Source organism: Amblyomma americanum, chromosome 1, assembly GCF_052857255.1.
Source record: "Amblyomma americanum isolate KBUSLIRL-KWMA chromosome 1, ASM5285725v1, whole genome shotgun sequence".
Taxonomy (NCBI): domain Eukaryota; kingdom Metazoa; phylum Arthropoda; class Arachnida; order Ixodida; family Ixodidae; genus Amblyomma; species Amblyomma americanum.
The window spans coordinates 433,663,965-433,689,474 of NC_135497.1; the positions used below are offsets into that span (position 1 = coordinate 433,663,965).

Below are 25,510 nucleotides of genomic sequence, written 5' to 3' on the forward strand. Positions count from 1 at the left end.
CACAAGTTGACCACTTTCTTATGTGTTGCTCACCGGAAGGTTGTCAGAGCAGGCGACGGAGGAGCTTCCCTCGAAGCATCCTGGAACACTGAGCTCCCTGCGGGGCTCGCCACCTTTCCAGCATCTGTTGTTGTTGTTGTTGTTGACCTCACACAATGGCATATACCCACAAGGGGGATTGGCCATAACCAGGCGGTGACTATTTAAATGACCAGTTGCATGTGGCAAGCATGGGATGACCTACCAAAATTTGGATCGCACAGTTTTCGTAGCCGAGGTGGTTGCAGGAGGTTAGGGGGTCATACAAACTAAAATTTAGGCAAGGAAGGGGTAGGGATTACTATAAGAGGTTGTAAACAACGAAATAGAGAAGCTGATAATGGGATGGGCAGTACGAAAGCTCATGAAGGTAGACGTTTTGATTCTAGTAGATAATTTTGAACGCCAGACCAAACATTCCCATTGGTATGGCCAAGCATAGAAGCGCCAAGAGACAGAACAACCGCAGAAGACAGGCGCAAACTGAGATTCTGTATTGGAACTTCTAATAGTCGCCTCCTAATCGATGAGTAGCGACGGCAAAAAAGAAGAAAGTGCTCTATTGTTTCCGGCTCCGCACAATACGGACACAATGGGGAGATCGCCAGACCAGGCCTGTGTAGGCAAAATTTAGTTGCGGCACTCGGCAAGGAAGCCTCGTGAAGGAAACTTCAATATTGCGCGATCGCCAGACTGAGCTTCTCCATGGGAACAACTAGGTGCTGGAAGTCGTACAAGGAAGTAAGCGCTGATGCGCCCAATTCGTTCATTACAGTGTACCGTCGAAAGTGTGCCGCCGTGATGTAAGCAGTTGTTGGAAGCGGGTCAACAATCGGTCCACTCAGGGCTGCCTTCGCTAAAGCATCAGCTGATTCATTTAATAGAAGACCCCTGTGCCTAGGAACCCAAAGAAATCGAATTGATGTGATGTGTGGAGGGATCAGAAATTTTAGAATCTGAAAGAGCTGCGATTTAGTGGACGCCGAGAGGGAAGTGCATAAAGATAACGAGTCCGTTTTTATTATTACTGATGATAAAGAAATTGGTACCTTGCGCAGAGCGAGAACCACTGCTAGAAACTCAGCCGGATAGATAGGAGTGAAATCTTGGAGAGAAAAAGACCAGTCAAGGGACTGGGAGTAAATACCTACACCTGCCTTTTCTGCACACACCAAGCCATCAGTCGCAATTGCAACATGTGAGCTGAAGGTCGACAAATAATCCTGCAACATACCATTTAACCATGAGAAAGGCAGTAATTTTGCATTACGTGGATAAATGTCATCGTAGATGGTAGACACATTTGCAGGGATGGACCGCACCGGAACAATTTCAGGTATTCGCACGTTGAGTGGGCCCAGCAAAGATTCAACGAAACAGATTTGGGGAGTTTGAAGGCGAGACCATCCGACACCCAAGAACTCCGCTCGCTGCCCTAGGAAGATCAACTCGGATGCATGCTGCTCCGAGTCGCAAAACTTTAAAAACGTTTGTACTGTCAAAAGGCGAAACCTTTCAGTAAGAGACGGCACCCGCGCTTCCAGATACAAAATATTGTTTGCCACGTATTCAGGGAGACCCAAGCACAGGCGCAGAGCTTCTCGCTCTAAGAGCACAAGTGGGCGCAGTTTGTATGCAGCTGCTCCAGAAAACAAAACGCAACCGAATTCCAAGATTGGCCGGATATACATTTTATAAATCAGCAGCAGAGCATGTCTGCGCATACCGCAGCGAGGCCTCCTCATCCTTCGCAGAAGGCCTACCGCCCGAATCTCTTTCGCAGCAGCCTGATCTATATGTGACCGCCAAGAGAGAGAGGAGTCATAAGTTACCCCGAGATACTTTAGGGAACATACCTGAGGAATGACATGATGACGATAAGACAAGGAAATGTGTACCTGTTGAGTAACCGGAAAAGGTAACAAAGGGCACTTGTTTACATTAAGACTTAAGTGTAATTCAGATAACCATCGGTCAAGGGAATTTAAATATGACTGTAAAACCATATACACAGAATGTAAATAACTCGCAGCAGCAAAGAAAGCTATATCGTCTGCATACACGTACGTAGTCACGTCAGGGGAAGTCGGAATCGAACTGAGTAAGAGGTTGAATAGAACAGGGGAGAGAACTGCACCTTGAGGCACACCTCTAGATTGATGAAATTTCTTTGTAGAAACTCCGCGTTGACAACAATAAAATTCTCTGTCAGCCAGGAAAGCTGACACCCATTCCACAAAAAAACTTGGCAAGCCCAGAGCACGTAGTCTGTACATCAGAGGCCCATGTTCGACACTGTCATATGATTTCGAGATGTCTAGAGTTACCAGCGCAGCATACTGTCGACGCCGGCGCGCTAGTCGGACACGGCTTTCGAGGTCAGTATGCGCACACCATATAGAGCACCCAGGCTTGAAACCAATCTGACAGGGGTTAAGTAGTCCCTTTTCAGTAATAATGGGCATGATTCGTCCATACAGCACGCGTTCAACCAATTTCACCAGATTCGATGTGAATGAAATTGGTCGAATGTTGTCTAAGACCAACCCTTCGCCTGGCTTTTTAAGCACCGGGATAATTTTGGAAACATGCCATACATCCGGGATTCATGGGGTTCTAATAGAGTAATTTAACAGCTCCAATAAAGCATTGGGGGATTCGTCGAACAGTATTTTAATCATCGCAGAGGTGACACGGTCAGGACCAGGAGCTGCAGAAGGTAACCGATGTATCACCTGGGAGAGCTCAGAAACCGAGACATTAAGGAAATCATCATAGTGATTCCCAAGCAGTTGTGGGCGAGAGAGCGCAGCCGAGAAATGGTGTTCCAAGCCTTTGCCAATTTCTTCTAATGACCTGGCAAGCTCTATTGGAGTCAGCACATTAGAGGGAATGTTGTTAGGCGGTGGCAGCCTGTTCCTTGACCTCAGAAAGCGAAACAAGGCTTGTCTGTTATTAGATTTTGATAGATTGTCATAATTCTCTTCATCATATTTTTCTTTTGCCCTAGCGACTGTGCGCTTGAAGGTAGCTGCAAGAAACTTATAATCGATACAATTCCGGGGACATTGATTATGGATAAGTTTCTTCCAGGCTGCCTTGCGCCGCCTATAATCCTTTGAACATTCTGCATTCCACCAAGGGCTCTGAGAAGTGCCTATGCTATCGCACACTGTAAACTCTGATTGCCTCCGTACCCGATCTAAAATAGAGCATAAGCCTAACACCCTGCTCTCTTGAGACAAATTCGGCAAAGAGTGTAGTTCTGAACTGAGTGAACTTTTGAACTTGTTGTAGTCGACCAGGGTGCAACTGAATCCGCCGATAGAAGTCATCGGGCACACAATGTCAAAAGTGAGTGGGAAATGGTCACTGTTTGTTGCAGAGTCAACCGGAGTCCAGGAGGAAAGTGCTACCCCTGGGGATGAAAACGTTAAATCCAATGCTGATCGGGAGTGCCCACGGAGAAAGGTCGGAAAACCCGAGTTATGACATTTTAGGTTATTCACACAAGCCCAATCCCATAAACGCAAACCGCACTGGTCTGTTCGATAACCCCAAGTCAAGTGATGCGAATTGAAATCCCCAACAAGCAACACATGTGATCTGCTGACAGAGAGTAAGGAATCTAATGGCCATGTGTCATGAACCCCAGATGGAAAATATACATTTGCGACAGTAATGGGATGGAAACCAGGAACTGAAAGATCCACTGCCTGAATTTCGCAATGAGCGTCCACCCGCTGAAACACCAATCGTGCCTTGTGACAGAATCTGGATGAAACCAGCAGAAGCAAACCACCCCCCCCCCCCCTTGATGGGCGGTCCATTCTAAAAATTCGATAATGTTCCATTTGAAATGAAAACTTTCGACAACCAGGTTTCTTGAAGCGCAATGACATGAGGAGAAAATCGATTTGAAAGAGTTACTAAATCAGTGAAAGCTGATTGAATGGAACGGAAGTTCCAATGTAGCACTCTCAGAGACCCTATTCTACCGAGAGATCTGCAGCAGCAACTGCCTTTTCCAAAATGCTGTGGTGACCAGTTTTTCCTGAATTACACTTTTTTGTTTTGGATTGAGGGGAGCTAGACGGACCAGCAACGGCCAAAGGAGACCGGCTACGTTTCTGAGCTCGAGCATCGAGCTCCAAGAGCTCAACACACCCATCAATTGCTCCGGTCGTGACTTCAGGTACATGAGTTGGAGGCGTGCGCTCTTTTTGCGGCTGCATTGAAACAAGGGAAGGCGTCTCCGCACTGAGTTCAGTAGGTACTGCAGGATCCACGGATGACTTCAACGCAGCATTGGAGGTCATTATTGAAGAGGTCATTTGCGCCACCATGACTTGCGATATGCACTCTGCTACTGAATTCACTAGCCGATCCATGACATTGGCCATTGCCTTTTCAACCGCTGTAGCAATCGCATCTGACAGGCTTGAATCCACGACCGCAGTCGTCTGCCGTGCTGCCACACTTGAGTACCCGTACGTCCTTTCCTTAACAATAGCCATAGCCTCGCGCCTTGAGCACCGGCGCTTTTCTAACACTTCCAGCACCTTAACCTCCTCAGCCCTTGCAGGACAATTAGAATATGTGGCGGAGTGACTACCGCTGCACAAGCAACACATCTCATCTTTTGAACACCTTCCTACACGGTCATGATTACCACCACACACACTGCACCTTGAGCTCGACTTGCAGGCGTTCGCGCTGTGGCCAACCCTCCAGCAGTTGCGGCATTGAAGTGGCCTTGAAGAATACGGATCGACCCTGAAGACCAGGGGCCACACCTTCAAATCAGATGGACAGGAGAGACCCGCAAATGTGGCAATTACCGTTTCAGTTGGAAGTTTTGTTTCCTCAACTACCCGAGTGCACCGATGTACAGAAATCAGCCCTGCGGAGGAGAGTTTCTCTAGCGTTTCCTTAGGGCTAAGACGTGGGTCAACCCCTCGCACCAGCCCTTTAGAGCACGCCAAGTGCGGCGGTATAAATGCGCTTACCGACTGGCTTCCAAAAGCTGTACACGTTAACAAATCCATGATGCAGGGCTGGTCGGCCGACCTGCACACCACGCCTCCTCTGCCGTACTGCCGGACATCACAGATTTTTAAGAAGTGAGGCGTAATCGCCTGTAGCGCAGTCTGAACAGCATCCGGGTTATTGAGTCGAATGGCGCCACCATCCGATGGAACCAAGGCCACGGGAATAGTGCCGACGCCACCCCGAAAGAAGGCGTCCAGGGGGAGTTGGTTAGGGGGGAGGCTGGCCGACCAGGGGGAGTTCCCCTGGCCAGGAGAGGACGTCGACATGCGCCCCTTGCGACCTGCAAGCGCCCTGCAAAAGCGAAAGACAATCAAGCAATCAGAAGCTAGTGATATGAACAGTCACCGCCCAGTGAGACCACGCCCGCCTGTGGGAACAGGGACAGCCACGTCCACGAACAACACGAACGGGGCGCGATGTCCTTGTTTCTCGCTCATCTTCTTCTTTCACATCTTGTAATGGTTAAAAATTTAAGAATGGTAGACGCAGGCACCTGTGATAGAAAACTGTGATGTGCTATCACCTATCTCACCTGTCTCTGCTCCGCAAAAATTTATATCTCTTAGCTCATGCCTTCTCAAAAGCAATCCGAGAAGAATTATGGACAGCATCAGTATTCATATTTTAGACCAGAGCAAAACGAACAGCGGACCTAGGAAAGAGAAGACGACACTAAGAGACGCGAAGACACTAAGAGAAGACGATAATTATGAACACCTTCAGTATTTTTGTAAAAAAAAGAAATTGCACTCTGCGACACGATGTGGGACGCCTCATAGATGGTGGCGCAAAATTTGACAAAATATGTTCTGTACCATTTGCATTCTGCTTCCATATTCTACAAGCATCGTATTCATTCTTTACGAAGCCAGGGGCTAAAGCCGTGTACATTTCGATGTCCTGTTTATTGCGATTGATGCACGCAGCCAGCGCTGTACTTTCGAGTGAGACAGCCGACCAGCAAGTATGCTGATTTTGATGCCCGTGAAAGCTAGTTTCAATGCACTCAATTGTATGTTTGACGTAGACCGCGTAGGGTGATGCATAGCATGTGCATTATGTAGTTTCTGTTACGCTATAAATGTCCACCAGGGTAGTTGCAAGCGCGTCAGTAGAAAAGGTAAGATCAAATTACTCTTTATAAACAGATGCGCAGCACATAGCAGCCGCAATGACTGCATGTTAAGTCCCGGCATCGTAACCTCCCCAGCATAGTGAAGCCTTGATGCCGCAGCAAATGATGTGTCAGACACTCGGCTAGGATCGGTTAGCCTTGATTTAAGAAACGAATCCTGGGGCCGTATTTTTTAAGGGTGTATTTGAAATGGATCTTCAGTTTACGTTTCATTTGGTCGAAACCAACGTGATAGCAACAACAGCCGAAACCAGCCTTCCCCTCTCGCCGCACGCAGCGGTTAGCATGACGAGGCGGGGCCGCTAATGAGCCAGAAGTCCGGTCGCTTCCCACGGACACTTGACTCGTCGCTACGTCACCGAACAGCAGCGACCAATGTCAGATCAATAAATGAACCCGAAATACAAAATGCAGAAATCGTTCTTTATAGAATACGGCCCCTGGTCTCTTCTGCTCCAGTGGCGCTCATTATATCGCTTAGGAACAGTTGACTGGTGCGAAAAATTTGTTTGCTGTTGTTTACCAACATTTGAGGGCGTATAGCAAAAAATTGCCACGCGTTTACACTCTGCGGCATAACACACTAAACTCATCCAATTCTTGCCATACTAGCTGCCCCTCTTGCGCTAATGCCTAAGGCTTACAGTAACCTTAAGACCAACAGACATTGTAGCTACCTGGGCTATCACAATGATCGCAGCGGGCGCAGGGTGACGCAGGCAACGCTGGTCGCCTGATGACACGTGACTGTCACGTGGCCGGATGTTCACAGCCCACGCCACGGATGCCAGCGGGACTTTTTTTTGCAGATAGTGCAGCTTTGCATTAGGCAGCGGCCGATCGTGACAGAAAATGCACAAAAAGATCATAACAGTCAGGAGCATATAAGATACCATGAAAGCACAAGGAAACGGCGCAGTAAATTCATGTTGGCGACAAATTGTAGATTTTAAATATTCATTCAAAGACAGAGCACGAGTACGGGCAGGAAAGCAGCTCCAAATTTCTACAGTGCAAGAAAAAAAAATACGTTGGAGGCAATTAGATATCTTTTAACAGCGGGAAGGCGAAATTCGTTTGTCATCATCCACGTTTGATTACACCACCCGCCACAGTGGGCAATTTGCTCACAGTCCAGTTGGCAGGTTTGGATCACGTGACAAGGATACGTGACCTAGGTGCCGATGTTACGGACGGACACTGCTAAGTCACGTGAACGGACGGACGGTCACCGTGAGTATGAGCCAATAAAGGCTTTCATCTTAAAATGAGTGCATTTGATCTAGTCAGTACGACGACTGGAAAGTGATATTTTTAGTTCGTGATAGCTTCTTAATTGCGATAGTAGTGAAGTTTAAATCTAGTCGCCAAGTAAACCACATTACGGAGAGTTAAAGAGTATGTGCAAGAACTACAAATCTTCAGTGCGACAACGTAACGAAAGTAGTTTGAGGCCATGGCAAGACAAATGGAAAGACAGCAAAAAGTACCCGTCATGTCGGCGAAATACGAAACATAAACCCCTCTTTTCAATGAATCGAATTTTTTGCAGCCTGAAAAGCTTGTGGGGATTCCAAACGGCATATCTTTTTTCCAGGATTGTGCGGATCAGAGTTCTGCATGTAAGCAACGGCATCTAATGGAGCAACATACTCAAGCGGCACGCAAGCATCCTAGACTTTTGAACGCTTCATAAATGCGATCGATGAGTTTAGACCATGAAATGTCCTGCGTGAGTGTAAGGCCTGGGCATCTGTACTCTACGACTATTAATTGTCTATGAACGAACATGTGAAAAAGTAATTTGAAGTGCGCCTGAAGTATAGACACAAAAACTTCTTAGGAGAAATTAATGCTCATTTTCCATGTGGCGCACCAGTTGGTCAATTTTGAGAGATGCTTGTTAAGGTCACGGTCCTCGAGAGATTTAATAGTATAATAATGTATACAGTCATTAGCAGACAGGCGCATGTTGTTAACACAGGAAGCTGTAGATCACTTATGTATATCAAGAAAAGAAGTAGGTCCACAGCGGAATTATGTGGGACGCCTGAGGAACGGTCAATGACTAATGATGATGTAGCAGAATTGAAATATACGCATTTCGAGCGTTGTAAAAGATGCCAGCTAACAGGTTAACAGGATTAGGGCTTTTCAATACACAGTTAATCTATTTCGAGAGTTTGCAGAGAGGAGCAGTGTTAGGTACTTTCGATGAGTGTATAAATATTCCGCCTGTTCACGCATATCAAGGGAAGGAGAGATGTGATGGGACAGTTCAGCTAACTGTTTAATGGTGCTCAGTCCACGGTGAAGGGCATGCTGAAACTTGGTTACTACGGATATTGCTGGACTCGGGAAAAACTATGATATGCTTGAAATTGATTTGTTTTGATGATGTATATATGTTCTGATAATTATATGTTCTTACGAGTCTAACGATGAAATAGGTCTCTAATTGGACAAAATCTGCATGCTTCCAGATTTGCGGAGAAGGAAATATTTCCAGAGCCCTTCAATATGCACCTCTTTCTTCCTTTTTTCTCTTAGTGCCTTCTTTATCCTTTCCCTTACGGCGCGGTTCAGGTGTCCGCCGATATGTGAGACAGATACTGCGCCATTTCTTTTCCTCCCAACAAAAACGATTTTCAATATTTCAATCTCGATCTTCTCTGTGTTTCATGGCAAAGTAGTGGTGTCGGTTTCTAGAAACTTTCGAAAAACAGCAGAGTATCTTCTAGTCAGAGCAGCATATTGTACAATAAAGAAGTCGGGTATCGCATCCAATACAGAACGCCTTAATTAGAAACCCACCCTCGACGGCTAAATAGGAAATAATAGTAATTCCAGCACTGAAAATTTCTTGGAGGCGAGGCACAATTGCATCCGCTACAGTGGATGGCTCTGAACCGCCTGGGGTTGTAATTTGCAGCTTCGCTACATAGCACACCAGCATAAACGTCATCCGAGAAGTTCAGAGAATGCGGTAAATCCTCTCATCTTAGCGACAGATGCGAGCAGATGCGTCCAAGCACGCCACTACTTCAAAAACATTCTAAAATACGAAAATATTTTCCCGGCTCACATTTCATTGTCCCTTATTTTTCTGAGCTAGTAAACTAGCCTATTCTCACTGGCTAATTTCGGTAACCGTGATGTAGGTCGGCCGTAGTGTGAAGTACGACGTCTCGCAGTGGCACACATGGGTTGTGAGGAACGCGATTTGAGAGGGCTCTGGATTAGTTTAGGCCACCGGGGCTTGTTTAACTGCACATATATTGCAGAACACACTCAAGTTTCTGCATTTCTCCTCCACAAAATGCGGTCACCCGGATGGGACTTCGCCCCACTACCTTTCCATCAGCAGCCGAACGCCAAAACCTCTCTGGCACCTCGACTGGTAGGCAATCGCGCTGTGATCTTTCAGTTTGGTGCCAAGCAATTTTTCGATCTTTATTCAGTGGAGGAAGCAACGCCATAAGCCTTCCAACATAATTAGGAAGGGAGTTCTAATTTTTAGGAAACTAGACCTCCGGTATCAGCGGGATACCGGATACCCGGATTCGACAGTAATGTTGAATTTTGACGAGCTTTACGACCACAGTCGTATAAACGGGATCACTTGAAAATACCTTAGTGAATCTTATTTTATTATCATATTTCAAAGCTGGAAAAAAGTTCTTTGTATGACATAGAATTTCCTATTGTTACGGTAACTGATGTAATAGAAGACGAGACAGTAGAGGAGAGAACTCTAGACAAGGACAGATAGGAGCTGGTTCGTACATGCTGACTGAAATGATGTAACAGCGCTCAGACGGGAGAAAAGAAAAGAGACAGACACACAAACACAAAGCGCATATGTTTGTCTCGTTCCTTTGACCCGTATAAGCATCTTGAGACCTCCGCTGGAATCATTATTGATTGAAAGGTGTCTGTGTAAAAGAGAAACGGTTCTTCAGAACCCATCCAGAAGGCGTCGATCCCGAACACCTAATTCACAACCTCTGATCTTCAGAATTCCAATTCAGCGACGACATGAAGGTGAACTAAAGTGCCCTCTGACCAATCCTAAGGATCACGGTGCTGAGCAGGCTAGTGATGTGCACGCAGAGATCTGCAACATCGAGTCAGTAGTCTCCGCACCAGCACGCGCCAAACCTAAGAAACGTTGCTGCCATACCTTTTGCCGGTACGAGTGCCTCCGTGGCCAAGCGCAAGCTTCATTCTGGAACGACAGTAGAGCCCGCTCGTAAGACTGGGGAGGAGGGTGACAGGAGTGCCTGAGTCCCCTTTCCTTTCGTGTTCCGTCAGCACGAGGAGTGTAGGTATTCGGATGAAATGTTCGAGTGGATGACCAGAGCGACATATTAGCGTCCCACGATGCCCATTACGTACAGCGTCGACAGTGCGGCTGACAGTCATACAACTGAACAAAAGAAGCACTGAAAAGGTTTCTCCACTGTCATAATATACTGCAGCAATCTTGGGCTGGTGCTGTCGAGTGAGTGAACGCGTAAAAAGCGTTTTGAGATTAGGTACGAATTTTCAGTTCACATACTGAACCCCGAAACGCTTTCGACGACTTCACGTTTTCTTGTGCGAATGTAGTCTCCATAGCACTCTCCTCGTTTCCATCTTCGGGTTTTTGCTGTGAAATGAGACTAACCTTGTTGTTCGTTTATTTAAACATGTTTTACTTCCACCCACACTCTCGTCATTTGACACCATGGTGATATCAGTTAAAGGACCTATAGAGCGACAGGAATGAAATTCACAAAATGCAACCAAGAGATGTTTTATTCCGCTGCCGGCTGATATGAACTGCAGAAGTGAGTTGCATGCTGGAGTGCGTTTTTGTGAGTCTTCGCTACTTGGGGTGCATTCGAAAGCAGCAAGATTTAACGTTTTTGAAATCAATCACTTATGGACGAACTGCGGCCATACTCGCCCCTAGCTAGGAGGAAAACTAAACATTTTGACAGTTTTGCCTGTCTGGTTGGGTTTGAAGACTTATAATAAACTGCAAAACTCCAACCAAAAATTTTAACTTTAACCCAACGTTTCGAAGCCGACTCGGCTCCTTCATCAGGGGTGACTGAGGGCAGCAGCCAAGCGTCTTTAAGTATGGAGGGGAGGGGGTCAAAGGAACGACAGCTGTGACGCGAAAGGCGCGGAGGATGGGAGGGGGGTTTAGGCTCTTAGTCACGCTGACGCACTGCAGGGAGGCGGTGACGCGACTTTTTTCGTTGAGTTGAAGAGCGAAGTCCCTGGGCATATACTGCGGGCAGGTTTCCTTTTGTGCCGTTGATATTGTTCGGGGTGGTTTGGATATGCCAGGATTCCTGAAGGAGCCTTTTGTGGTAATTTGTTTCGGTTCCGAGGATGCAGGTTTCTTCGAAGTTGATTCTATGGTCGGAGTCCTCGGAACGTTCGGCTACTGGATTGGGTTCTCTTGCGAATTTGCGGACGTCGTTTTTATGTTGCCGAATTCTTTCTTTGAAATTTTTGGTTTCGCCGATGTAGCTTGCGTCGCAGTCGGCGCATGGAATTTTGTAGACAATGCCTTGGGTTCTTTATCTCGGTGACAATGCCTTGGGCTCTCCTCCATACATAAAGACGCCTAGCTACCACCCTTAGTCACCCCTGTTGAAGGAGCCGAGTCGGCTTCGAAACGTTGGGTTAAAGTTAAAATTTTGGTTGGAGTTGTGCAGTTTATTATAAGTATAGCTAGGAGGGTACGGTGGGAAGGTCGCTGGTGTCTAGAGGCTTCACTCACCAAGGCTTCACCGAGACAACTACGGCATTTCACCAAGTGCAACTGGTACCGCTATCGCGGAAAACTCCTACCCAACCTGTAGAATTAGCTCACGAAAGCCCCTTGTCTGGTGGGCGGAGTTTCAAGGGTAGAGCGGAAAACATCCTCCAATAAAGAGGTTCCCCATTTCACTCAAGCTATAATGAAAGCTATTGTCGTTGCTGGCATGCCTCTTGGAGTACGAGAATGAGAAATATTTAGAGGCTCCACTCACCAATTAAGACTTCACCTAGTTTTAAAAATTTCGAAAGCGCTGCTACTGGGGACACCTAGAGAAAGAAAACGAAGTACAAGCGCTTTTCTTTCTCTTGGTGTCCTCCGTAGCAGCGCTTTCCAAAGTTTTAAAATGATGTACCAACTCGCTCAAGTGTCCGTGTTACTTCACCCAGGCAACTCCGCAAGCAAACATCCTGCCAGAGGGAAGGTTTTGCTGGCTCAACTTCCTAGGTCCTTCATTGGATAAACTTTTTATCAATAACCGCCATCAAAATGTCGCCGTTTTTCAGTGGAATTCAAACCGCTTACGAGCAAAAAGTGCAGACTTTCGTAGAATTCTTGAGCAAAACAATTTTCCTGTGTGGTGAATACCGGAAGCCCGTCTTGGTGAAGATTTCCGTCTCTCGAACTATGTGTCAACAATCATCATGGCCATCTGGTTTGAGTAGAGCGATGTTGTGTGTGAGGAAAGACCTACCCTCCTACCTGATCCAGTCCAGTGATTCTGATGTTCCTGAGATCATTGATTTCAAAGTGTCCTTTGGTAAGGTCTGCGTTACTGTTATTAGTATTTACTTGCAAGCGCCTTGTCTCGTCTCTATTGGTGCTCTATTGATCTTTAAAATAGCGTGCTCTCGTTTACAGATTCGCGGTGATTTTAAAGGAGCAGTGAGGAGAGCTCTATCAATGTTTATTTGTTAGCAAAACCTGATAGTTCGGCAATCCATAGCTTTGTTGCCGCTTGTCCGGGAACGAAAGATGCATTTATTTCAAAGAAATTTGAAAAAGTTTTTCACGCCTCTCCGGTTCAATCTCGGGGACTCTTATGACGTCACGGCGCACTGTTGTGACTTTATAGGACGAAGTGACGTGAAACGTGGCGTAAACGCAGACTCCATGATTTCTGGCGGCTAGCGGTGCGGTCTAGCAGCAGCCGACATGAAAGCTACCGCCGATCCAGGTTGAAGGCATCTATCGGGGGTCGCTTCGTTTAGGATTGCACCGGCGTCTTGCCAGCGTTACGATGAATACCGCTCCCAAACCCGCCAACGAAGTTCTCGCAAAAACTCCGGCCTGCATTTCAGCGACCTCAGCCTTACAGAGCGTGCGATGCTTTTGAGGGAGCACGCTTAGGTTAGGCGCCGGCGGGTTGTTTCCCCCTTCCGCCGTGAGCAGCCCTTGCTAATTAAATATCTTAACCTCAGTGCGGGCAGTCTCGAGGGGCGGGGACAAGGTCGGCACGTCGCGCTAATTGGAGGCTGGCCGATGCTTTGGGGCGAATGGATTGTGATCCCTTGAAAGGCGCTGTTGCACTGTGCAGCAGGCGGCGTCGAGGAGGCTTCTCAGGGTTGCAAGGGCCAGCTTATTTTTTTTGCCGCAAAAATGAGATGCGTGCACAAGGGCGCTCGCGTATTAAGTTGCGGCTTGAAAGTAAAACTGACGCACGTCGCTTCAACGGGTTCCGCGCGTTTCCGGAGGAACGGGGCCCACTGGATCGGGTTCTCTCGCCCACTTGCATGTACCTTCAGATGTGTGCTTTGAATGAATTAAATTAGCCGAGAGATGGAAGAGAACACTCCGCCCAACTTCCGAAGCTATTGAATGGAGCCGCAAACGAACGAATTGGAGGAGAGCGGAGTCACGCTCTCTGCAGGTTTCAAATCTCTTTTAAAGAGAAAGCTTTACTGGCCGCGAACTTGCTATTTCGCCGTGGCGATGCTCCGAGGAAGGACATGGGGCCACAACGCGCGCCTCGCCGCGGAGCCGAACCAGTCTGGCCGGACTGGCGGCGGCTGGCGCACTCGGCGCGAAATAAAGGAGTGCTCCAAGCCTTCATCAGTGCGGTCAGAGTGCGCCGAAGCCGCCGAACGCGTCGGCGGTCAAGCGCAGTTGGAGTATAGAGGGTCTCGCTTTGGCGCACGTGACGTCGGCGTACAGCGCGCGCGCGCGCGCGTTATGCTGGAGTATAAACGCGCCTTAACAGAGCCTGCGCTTAACCGCTAACCAACGTATTCGGTGGCAGTATCTATGGGAGCCATGGACCGAATCCCCGCGCACAGGCATTGAAAAAAAAAGCCTGTGGCGAGGCACAGAATCTAACCAGGGCCTTGGGCGTTTGTGGCGGAGACGCTACCTCTCCGCCACTATGGCTCAAGCTTTCAGCAAGAATAAAAGCGCATCTAATGAATGCACTCTTAGGATGTAGAAATCTCCGAGCTTTCGCTACAGATATCTTGGCCTAACAGAGCTAGGCCATCAGCAATTTTTCTTAACTGCCTTGTATCTTGTATCCCGTCCCTAATAAACGATTTCAGTTAAGTAGTTCGAAGTTGACTGACACAGCCGGGAACGTTTCGCCGGGCAAGTGTACGAAGACACAAGTGCTCTTTATACTGCTATCTGCCTTGAACGATCACCGACGATCGCGCCATCATAGTTTTTCATCGACCGTGGCGATCATCTGACCATCCTTAACAGGCTCCTTCAAAAATTAACTAGCACTTGAAGCAGCACTTGGAGTTCCTCTGCTTTTCGGCGCTTGTAAATCGAGGCGCGTCAAGAACAAAACCACGGGGTACGCAAAGCTCATAGACGCGAAGCGCCATAAAAAACCGAAACTCTCCTGGTCGCCTGTGGCACCACCAAGCATCGGTTTTCTTTGCTTCCAACATTCAGGTTTTCTTGGGTCTGTCTTTATTATGTGATAAAAGTGCTCTATCGGTTTCAAAACAAAACTTACCTTATTTTGTCAACCTTCTATATTCGCGGCTTTATAGAGTAAGGAAAATTCCTCCAAGGTGGTGTCTCTTCTCCTATGACGTCATCACGCTTGTACTTGCAAGATTGGCCTGTGACGGCGATACCTGTATTTTGGTTATTGCTATTTTCTACCTTAGAAGAGCTTCGTTTTCATTAAGAGTGAAGTTTTTGTGATCAGGAGCTGGTATTGTCACAATTAAAGCCAAATTCAATTTCTCCTCAGGGTCCTTTTTACGCTCATATTACTGCTTGGAGTAGTGACCGCTGTGACACCCGTGGAAGGGTCGCTGAGTGCGCCGCGGAGAAATGTAACTTATTTGTTCTGGACGACGGTTCTCCGACCCTTCTTCGCGGTTTTCGTTATTCGAGCTGTTTAGATCTGACTCTGTTCACTCAAGATCTGGTGTCTGACGTGGGGTGGGCCACGGACATTGAGACACGGGGAAGAAGAGGAGGAAGAAATGCCGGAAGGTTAGCCAGACCAATAGCCGGTTTGCTATCTTTCACGGGGGGGGGGGGGGGGGGAAGGGGTGAGGAGAGAAAAAGATGAAGGCGAAAAGGCAGTTGCAGGAAATTAAACTCACTATGCAAAGTAACAGCTTATCGTGCAGGCCAGAAGTGCTCAAACTCCGAGCAGTGCCTTGGAGTCCTTGACTGCCGACGACTGCCGCGGCCACTGGCCGAGAATCTGCGTTTCCTTTAACGGGCGAAGGTATGATCACTATCCGATATAGGTAAATCATCCTAGCTTACAATGTCAGGGTTCCCAACGTATATCCAAACTTACCAATTGGGAAGCTTTTTGTCGCAACAAAACTCAAAACGTTTCCACGGACAATAGTTTTGAAGGCTTCACTTCTCTAGTGCAAGATGCCTGAGTCGTTGTACCAAGAAAGTTGCAATACCTGACGGGTTCACAAGTATTGATGGAGAGTATGGGCGACTGAGGGCACTACGAAGAAAAGCGGAAAGGTCTTAAAATCAATCCGGGTCTTTAGAATCGTATCGTGAGGCTTAGAACATTATTTCTTCAATGCGTAAACGTCTGCACCAATTAGGAACACTCACCCCTCACACTCCAAGACCTAGGATATGGATGAAGGTCCGCTCCTCAAGCAGGCCCGTTTCTAAAAATAACGCCTTCAGAGCTCTTGCAATGGCACGGAAAAGTATAAACAGACCTGGCTGATAAGTTTCGTCGACTGATTTCTCGTGCTGGCGTTTCATTGGACTGCGAGGAATGTAAAAACTCAGCTACGTATGCGCAGCAAAATGTTAGTGCTTCCTTCGATGCGCAACAGGCCTATTTGGATTCTGTATTCAAAATTGGTGAACATAAAATTGCTCTTGCCTTGTGTTGTCCGAAGACGGCTGATGGGCGTGATGCCATTTCTTATGGAACGCTTCAAAATCTTGGGCCCAAGGGCACTGCAGTATTTTTGGGGATATTTATTAATGTGTGGGTCAATGAATTTGTTCCCCAGTCATGGCAGATTGCGCGAGTCATTTCCGTTTTCAAGATCTATATATCCCTTTGCTTCTCGACTAATTTCGCCCAGGGAGCCTGACGAGCTCCTTATGCAAAGTGATGGAGAAGTTGATAGACGCCAGGCTTCAGTGGTGCTGTGACGAAACAGGAGTCTTTTCTGAGTTTATGATTAGATTTCGTAGACGCAGATGGACTATGGATGCAATTATAGATCTAGCAACATGGATAGAGCATGAGCGTAGCAAAGGCGTAATGACCGTCGCAGTATTTTTATATCAAGCGTGCATTCGATACTGTAAGTCATATTCATGTCCTCTCAAGTTTGCTAGGCCTCGGTGTGAGTGGGAAAACGCTAAGTTGGATTTCCCACTTTTTAGATGGCAGCAAAAAATGCATGCAGTCAAGTAAAGGAAAATGCGCGGAACATAGCCTAATGCAAGAAGTACTGCAGGGCAGTGTGCTAAGCACTTTTCTTTCGTAGCGAAAGCTACATTGGCCACGAACTTGCGATTTCGCTGTGGCGGTGCTCCGAGGAGGCACAGAGACAGGCCATGAGCCGTTGCCTAGCAAACGCCGCAGCTGGGCGGACGCCGCACTCGCGCCGCGCCATCTGGCACGACGTCACACCGTGCGCCTCGTCACCCTTACCCTTACCCGCCCTTACGCGCTTAACCGCTGACCAACGTATTCGGTGTAGCGTTCTATGGGAGGCACTGAAATCACCGCACACTGACTGAATAAAAAAAACCTGTGTCAAGGCTGGGAATCACACCAGAGCCTTAGGCGTTTGAGGCGGAGACTAACTCCGCCACAACGGCTCAAGCTTTTCTCGTGAATAAAGAGGCATTTTGTGAATGCTCGGCTTTCATATATGAACTCTTCCGATCCTCAAGTCGCCGCGATTTCGCTACGTATATCCTGGCCTAACAGAGCTAGGCCATCAGCAATTTGTTTAACTGCGGGATGCGGATTAGCCGCGAAAGCTCCCTTGGGGCTTACACTGTTCGTTATACACCGCTGATGTGTGTATTTGGGTCTCCGGCAGAACTGCAGGCCTTATCACGTCTACCTTGCAAGAGGGCCTAAATACAATCGACTGCTTTTAAAAAACGAGAGGGATGATGATCTCTCCGGCAAAAACAGCCGTTCTGCCTTTTACTAGTAAGAATATGAAGGATTTCTGTCTCTGCCTCAATGCTCAATTTTTAGCGTCTGTTAAGCAGCACCGTTATCTGGGTGAAGTTCTTGACAGACAACTCTATTGGGCTCATGATATAAAACCTATCGAGGCCAGGTGAACTCCGTTGTTTCCGTGGCACGCATGCTTGCAGGTACGTCTTGGTGGTGTTCTTCGTCATCTCTGCTCAGAGTTCACAATGCACTCATTTATCAAAACATTGCGTACTCCTCATCGATTCTCCAATTTCCAAGGCTACCAATTTTTCAATTCCGATTCCATTATACCAAAAACAGCATATTATAGCTTTCCAGTATATGCCCGGACATTGCATGATTCCTGGAGACACTGAGGCGGATGCAGCGGCTAGGCAAGCACACTCCAATGCCCTCACCTATGGGCTTCCGTTATCGAGAGGCGCATTGCGCCTCTCGATAACGCATCATGCGCAATGAAATGAGCGAAAAGATGTGGTTTGAACCAAACCATACAGGTTCTAATCTGCATTTCATTGATCCGTTGCTGAGGTTTAATATTCCTTTATCTTTCAGCAGAAGTTTATAAACGCTCCTTCACCGCATGTGTTTAGGAAAGGCTTACATAAAGCACTTTCTTGATAGAATTGGCCGCGCAGACAGCCCACAGTGTGCGTGTGGTCAAGAAAAAGAGGATGTCGATTGCCAAGTACACAGCAACCTCAAGTCGCGATAGAAGAGAGACTTGAGCGCTCTTGATAAAAGACCCAAAAGTCTACAGAAGCTCTTACTCCCGTGGCGAACATGTCAACTGCAACAGCGACCATTTGTGGCATTGATAACATTCCTTGAGGAGATCGGCAACCTTGGCACGTACTAGCTTTGTAGAATTGCAGCTCTTACCCCTCTGTGTGGAAGTGCTTCAAGATGTTTGTTATTTGCTTTTGTTGTGTTTGCTGCAAACAAATTTCTTTTTGTTCTTTTCTTCTGTTTTTGGTGAGTGAGTGTTGTAATAGCATTGGTATTTACTCTTGCTGTGTGTAGTGGGAAAGAGCTAATTTCTTGTTGTTCTGTAGTTGTTTATTCATATCTCTTGTATATATTCAGTTGTGCACTCTTCTCTTAGCAACCAAGAACTTTTTGTTCTCTCACTTTTGTTACATTTATTGACGCTTGTACTTTGTTTTATATGTAGTGTACTGTTTGTGTTTGTTTTATGTTATATTGAACTGTACTTTTTTGGACCAAGTGGTTGCAATGAATTGGTGAAAAAGAGTTGCCGTAGCCGCTATGCAGCACCAACCTCTCCTTTACTCGTCATGCAAATAAAAAAAACTAGGAGCAATTAGGCACCGCATTAAGGCTGTGGTGCGATAGTGTTAATGGGTTAATGCCCATTTTTGCAGAATTCTTCACTCTCCACTTAACATTTTTACATCCCTGGGAGCCCTCATACCAGTCCTGGCAGTATTGAAGCGGTTAATCGATGTGCCACTGCTGCGGCCGGTGGCTGTTTCAAACACAGCTACCGGTGGGGCTTGTGACACGGAAGTTCCTCTTCCCGAACAACCTCTCGCGATAAGTCATTAATTTACTTGCACCTGCCACGGTGAGCAGTTTGCCCACACTCCAGTGGGCATGTTGCCAGCACATGAATTAGGAGGGCCACTTAGAATGCTTCTCTGGGGATATTTGGCTCACGCCGCCGATGATGTCGAGGATGACTTCGACGACAGCGGCGGCGACGCTGGAATTTCCGCTTAACGGGGCCCGTAACGCTATGTCTTTAAAATATTACCTTTAGTCACAGTGCAGCCGCGGTCTGTCAGGAAAAGCCTAGTGGAGTTCCATTCTCTTCTGGTCTTCCAAACTCCTCCTCATTGGCTCAACCGACACAACGCACCTGCCATAAAGGGAACAAATAGGAAAAAGGCAGACGGCGTTGGTTCAGAAGAATAACAAAGAGAAGGCGAAATGAAAGGAACGAAGAAGGAGAACATTCTTTACATTATTTACAAGCTACGCTATGCCTACCAATATCAGGTACTGAAATATCCACCACCAAATTTCTGGTTCAAACTGCACAAAGATGCAGTCACCGGTTATGATCCGCGCAGATTCTTCCCGCGGTACAGTGCATGTTATAGCTTGAAGCGTTTCGTTTGCAAATTTCGTAGAGTAAGTAGCAATCCCCATACCTGTTTGAGTCATTTTTGGGCTTGTGAAATCCAGAGAATGGCATACCAAAAAGCTGAGCCATTCTAGCGAGAAATTTCGTGCCGATCATCATTGCCTTGCATCTGTGATTACGCGCACAAAGTTTTGAATTTGGAGACGGGTATCACGGATGGTAGGCCTGCTTGCAGAATCCTGAAAACTGAGTGCTATTGCCATACGACCGCCATTAATATATCACTGCACATACCAGCGCTAACTGCGATAGATGAGAGTTTAATTAATTTACTTTTATTTTACAGACTGGCAACGGTAATTATTTTAACTCTGTGTCCACCTGGTGGTATAGACTATTTTAAGAACTCTGTTTTGTACTATTTAACTTTACTTCCTTTCCTTAAATTGTAAGCGCCTAACTTTGAATGTTGATTAAGATCGTTTCTGTCTATACAATATTTTTTTGTACCATGTTGAAGTGGAAATCAGAAATTCAATTGTAGCCCAATCTTTCTTTGTGAACTATGTTCTTGTGTAAAAAATTCATGGAAAAACTTCACATAGTCACAAGATTCTAAGAACTACACAGAAATATTATTAGCGCAATTCCGCAATGTAAAGATTTGTTCGAAAACTAATAGTCATATCTAACCACGGAGGTTGGTAAGAACTATATTTGGTACATTCACCTAATGAAATGCATGATTTCATGGCAAAAGAAAACGAAAACGAGAACTAAGCTAAGGAGAGACTGCGCAATTCTTGCGCATGTCGCTACGATAATTGAGGAGAGATGAACCCCCCATTCAGCGTGCGGATGCCGAATGCCTTTGTGCTATGCTTGTAACGCAGGAAGGACGTCCGGCTAATAGACAGTTTTAGCTGTGCGTACGCAAGGAGTTTGCGGGGACGATCGTGCGCATGCGCAGAACGCAAGCGCAAGCCTTAATTGCTTCTTGCGTGAGTACGCTAGCCACCGGACTTTGCGTTGCGGCGCTTGCGTGGCTTGCGTACGCTAACGTTGACAAGATGGCGGCGCACAGCTCGCCCGCTTCGGAATAAATACATGTCGCCGATGGATTCTCCGACGCAATAGCTCGCTCACATGGTAGCGGGTCACTTTTATTTTGCCTAATCTTTCCCACACGCAGCGGTATAAGTGGTAACTAGCCCCTGTTTTTCAGATAATTTGGCAATTTTTAAGCTCCTAGGCCTAACTGAATGCAGTGTGTTTTCCTCGTAGCAATGGCACCTGGCGAATCAGTGTTCTAGCTTTTAGCCAGTTCTTACATTTTCTTCGGTTTGCATAGTTTTTCTTCTTTTAACAAAAAAGGCTCCCAATGCACTCGAACTAGTTATCAGTAATTACGGATGAAATTTTCTTCAATCGAGCGTTGATGTGTTTTGACGTCTTGCCACTAGATGGCGCAACGTGCGCCTGAGGGATGCTACCGCTCGGCCAGCTGAAACTGTACTTCGGAGCGGACAGCGTAACACACGCAGCGCCATAGCGCTTTGCGTACGCAAGCACTTGCGTACGCACAGCTAAAACTGTCTATTGTCCCAGACAGGAAGGCTCGCGTGGTGGCTGCAGCGGCGTCCCTGCGAACGGACATACCTGCGTCGCCGGGCATCTGGTTTGGTTGCGTGCACAGGTACAGCATTCTGTGGGACATATGCATCTTCTTTTCTATTGGTGCGCCTGAATCTGGACGCAGTACCTAGTGCCTGAAAGGCGCCTTTTGTGTATGCAAAAATTCACTACCGCACCCCACTCTCACTCATCTGTTCTCGAAAGCAAAGCCTGTACTATTAAGTGACATATCTTACTGCCATGTAGTGTTGAACCGAATCTGTTGTTCGTTGCACTCCATGCCAGTTATCGTCTTAAAATGGCGCTCTCACCAAAGCCAGTCAGGGAGGTATATGCTTTCTTAAAATCTTATCGACAAAGCCATTCGCAGATATGTTCATTATATGTGTACCTTCTGTCAGTGTCCTCCCGGGAAACGGCACCGCTCCATTCAGTGGCGCGAAAACGGTTCTTGATGATTTTTAGGGCAGTAATTATATTACCCGCACTCTCGCCAAAATCCGATGTCTGAAGCCTGCTTTACGGCATGCTGCCCACCTCGCCACCGAATTTTTGGCAACCTGCAAGTGTATATGTGCGTGTGTGCGCTTGTGTGCAGGTGTGTTCATCGCATTCGGGAGCTGCTGGGTTCGATCCGCAGTGCCTCCCGGTACCCACCGGTTTTCTAGTTGGTTCAACATTTCCCCCGGCCAGGTGCTCGGCTCTTCTGGGCTGGGATGCATGGAAAAGGGTATTTAACCAAACGCGCGCGCGCGTGCGTGTGTGCGCAAATGCGTATAAATATGCGTCGTTTTCGGTTATAGAATATCTGATGCGGGTCCCATTTGAACCCAACATATTTTTGAAAATGTGGCGGAGTGCTTGAAGGTTGCTTCACTTCTGCCACCGGTTGGCCCGGTATTGCACTGCCTGCAGGATTGCCCTGGGACATTATAGCGCGCGTCTTTTCTATCCTATCTCTCTACCTTATCTTTATACTCTCCTACTTTCAGCACGTAGTAGCGATTGTGGCTCAGCTTGAGCCAGTGGGCAGGCCCGTGCACTTTCCTTTTCATTTTTCCTGGCAACAACTGAAGAAGAAGAAGAATACATATAAATACATAAACACTTGCCACCGTGGCAGGTGGCGCACTTCAGTTAATGATAGGTCGCGAGAGGTTGTTCGGGAAGAGCACCCTTGGGCGCACAAGCCCCACTGCAGGGCAGCGGCGCATCACTTAATACCTGCATCACTGTGCCAGTATGGCATGACTCCCAGCGATCGATGACTGCAAAGTACACTCTAAAAAAAGAGGTGTAAGAAAGGGGTAAGGAAGGGGTAACTTCGAATTTTACCCCTTCTCGGCGGGCATGAAATAACCTTGCACCCTAGAAATACCTGCTGCGAGACGTTTAGTCTGTTTCGTGAAAGTTGCACTTTTTTATTCTTTTTGTCCGTGTTGAGAACAGTGTTTCGTTTTTGTGCCAAATATGGCGGAAACAACGCTCTCCGGGATTTCTCCTAGAGGGAACTTTGTGTTCAGTGGCTGAAATGTTGGAGGCCAAAGGAATACTGCGGCATTGTTTGCACTTGCGCAATATCTCCGTGCTAGCGGTTTTTTTTTACTGAAAAAAGCAGTTTTCTTTTCTCTTAAGAAGTAAACTCTGAACCGCGGCAGTTCTAGATGATCAAAAAGACATCTTCTATGTGGAGGTTAGCGCAAGGTGTCTAATAAAAAGAAAAAGCTCTTTATGGAAGCTTTGCTGTTTATATCCTCCCACACTTGCTGATCATAACTTGCACGGATCAAGCTTTTTGTACTTCTTCGTTTCTCAAATACGAGGCGGCACATTATTTTACTTGCAGCTTTAAAATGGTCCCGTGACCAACGTTGTTTGTAAAGCACATCGGATGAGGGCAGTTGCATGAACGCGTCCTTGAAGCAAGTTCTTAAGCGGTGAGCACCCTCAGCGATGTAAAGCTGGATCCTCGCAGTAGTACGCAGGACGCGTTTATACGTCGACGTAAAGCGTGCGCGCGGCACAGCGACGTTACGTTGGCCACAGCGAGACGCTCTAGACCCCAACGGCGCTTGACCATCGATGCATTCGGCGGCTTCGGCGCACCCCGACCACACCAGCGGCACCTAGGAGCGTGTGTAGATTCCGGTCCGAGCGCGTCAGCCTCCGCCAGCCCGGCCAGACCGGTTCTGCCTCTCGTCGGGCAGGCGTTTTCCCGTTTTCCAAAAACTGATGGTGGTGGTGGTGGTTGTTGCTATGAAGGGGGGGGGGGGGGGGAGTGGGATACTGGTCCCGACGTATATGCACTGTCTCAGGGCACTTTCTCCTTTAGCGCAAAAATGAACTTCGCCGGTGTGGTGCTACCCCGCCGCGGTGGCTCAGTGGTTAGGGTGATCGGCGACTCAGCCGGAGGTCGAACGCGACCGCGGCGGCCGCGTTTCAATGGAGGCGAAAAGTAAAGGCGCCTGTGTGCTGTGCGATGTCAGTGCACATGAAAGGTCCCCAGGTGGTCGAAATTATTCCGAATGGGAACCGTCTTGAGCTAAAGTCAGCACAGATTAAGGTGAATACCCCTCTCTAATTCTGAAAAGATTACAATGGTGGGCGACTGACTGATCTCTCTTAGTCACACTAACCCCAGCCATGGGTGGAGCAGGAAGTGAAAACCAGTCTGTGAACGAGGGTGTTTGTCGGAAAGCAACTTCTTCTAAGTCAGTTTTTCTGGCATTCTGAAAGTTGAAACGATAATTCTCCTTCACAGACAGCGTTTTAATTTCCTGCTCTGCCAACAGAGGGATGGTGAGTCAATCGCCTTCCATTTTATTCTTTTTATAAAAGAAGAGAGAGTTATGCCCTCTAATATCAGTGAACCTGAAGCCCCACATGTTACCACCAACTTTCGAGGTCGAGTGTAAAGCGCAGCTGCCGAAGGGTACTATGGTGCACCACTGCACCTGTCTCGACCTGTTCCTCACGTTCGCAGACATGCTCTGCGCACAAAAAGAGAGAGAGCGAGTATTTATTGTGGATAAGCTACAGACCAGTGCTGGTTGGTACAGGAGACGAAGAGGAGGACGAGGAGAGTCCGTTGAAATTTTGGATTCACTAGAACTTTTGGCTATTCATTGTGTCCTTTCCACAACTTCCCTCTCATACAGATAGGAAAGCATTTTCGCTCTTACTTTTTGAGGCAGAATGCGGAAATGTGAACAAGGGTTTTCGTTTCAAAATTGTGAGCCATATTGGAGAGGGTGCTACTATTCTGCAAGTTGTCAACTGACCACTTGCGGATACCAGTATGTCATCTCTTACGGCTTGCTTGTTTTCCAACTAAAAGGTCTCGAACACAAACGGCACCTCAAATTCTTCTTGAGAAGGAAAACTCCGGATCGTCGCGCGCTGTCTGCAGCAGAGGCTATACAAGAAGAGGAAGATGCCTTCTTCGCCCTTCCGTGGTGTGTGGGTTGTTCTTTGTTCGGGCTACCAGTGCAGAAGGGGGAATGAAGGAAGTTAGAGCGCTGCAGGGTAAAGCACAGGTGCGATGAATTTTAGCGCCAGCTACAAAAATCACCCCAGCCAGCAATGTGGCGGTACATGGAAACGTGTATAGCAAGAAGGAAAAGAGAAAGAAGCGATTTAGGAGGAGAGAATTATCATGAATGCGAAGTGCACCCTTCCTTTCTTCTGAAAAACACCTCTCCCATTGCTGCCATGCTGAGATGGAATGCACTTGGAATGCAGCCCGTTTGGAATGTGCTGCTTCTATGGATGCTCCTCTCCCGATCTTTTCACACTGCGTTCCTCTCTGGGGGTAAGGGACGAGTTGGTACCTGCTTAGCGGCTTTGTCCTCTATCTCGCTGCATGTTTCATTAGCTTGCAGTTCCTACATCCGTAGTATTCTTCACAATAGTTTTCACCAACGTCCTAGAGGCCTCCACCTCTGGGCAAGATTACGGCGGTGAAAGGCAATACGTTTTCCGTAATACGCTTATCGCCAACGTTTTTCCGCGTACGCAGCGGAAGGTAGCCTGTGCGACCAAAAACGACTCCCGTGACGTCACGGCTTCTTAGAAAAACAAAAT

At 47.3% G+C, this 25,510-nt stretch overlaps 1 long non-coding RNA gene across 6 annotated transcripts in view; it reads right to left on the reverse strand.

The window, feature by feature from the left end:
• Positions 1–25,510, reverse strand: part of LOC144115892 (uncharacterized) — a 256,236-nt gene that overhangs the window by 213,876 nt on the left and 16,850 nt on the right. For 5 of the 6 annotated variants that reach the window (XR_013311598.1, XR_013311596.1, XR_013311593.1 and 2 more), the window contains exon 2: positions 19,460–19,564. The exons of the other annotated variant lie outside the window; for it this stretch is intronic. This is a non-coding gene — a long non-coding RNA (uncharacterized LOC144115892). The remainder of the gene's footprint in view (positions 1–19,459; positions 19,565–25,510) is intronic. 6 annotated transcript variants of the gene reach the window in all.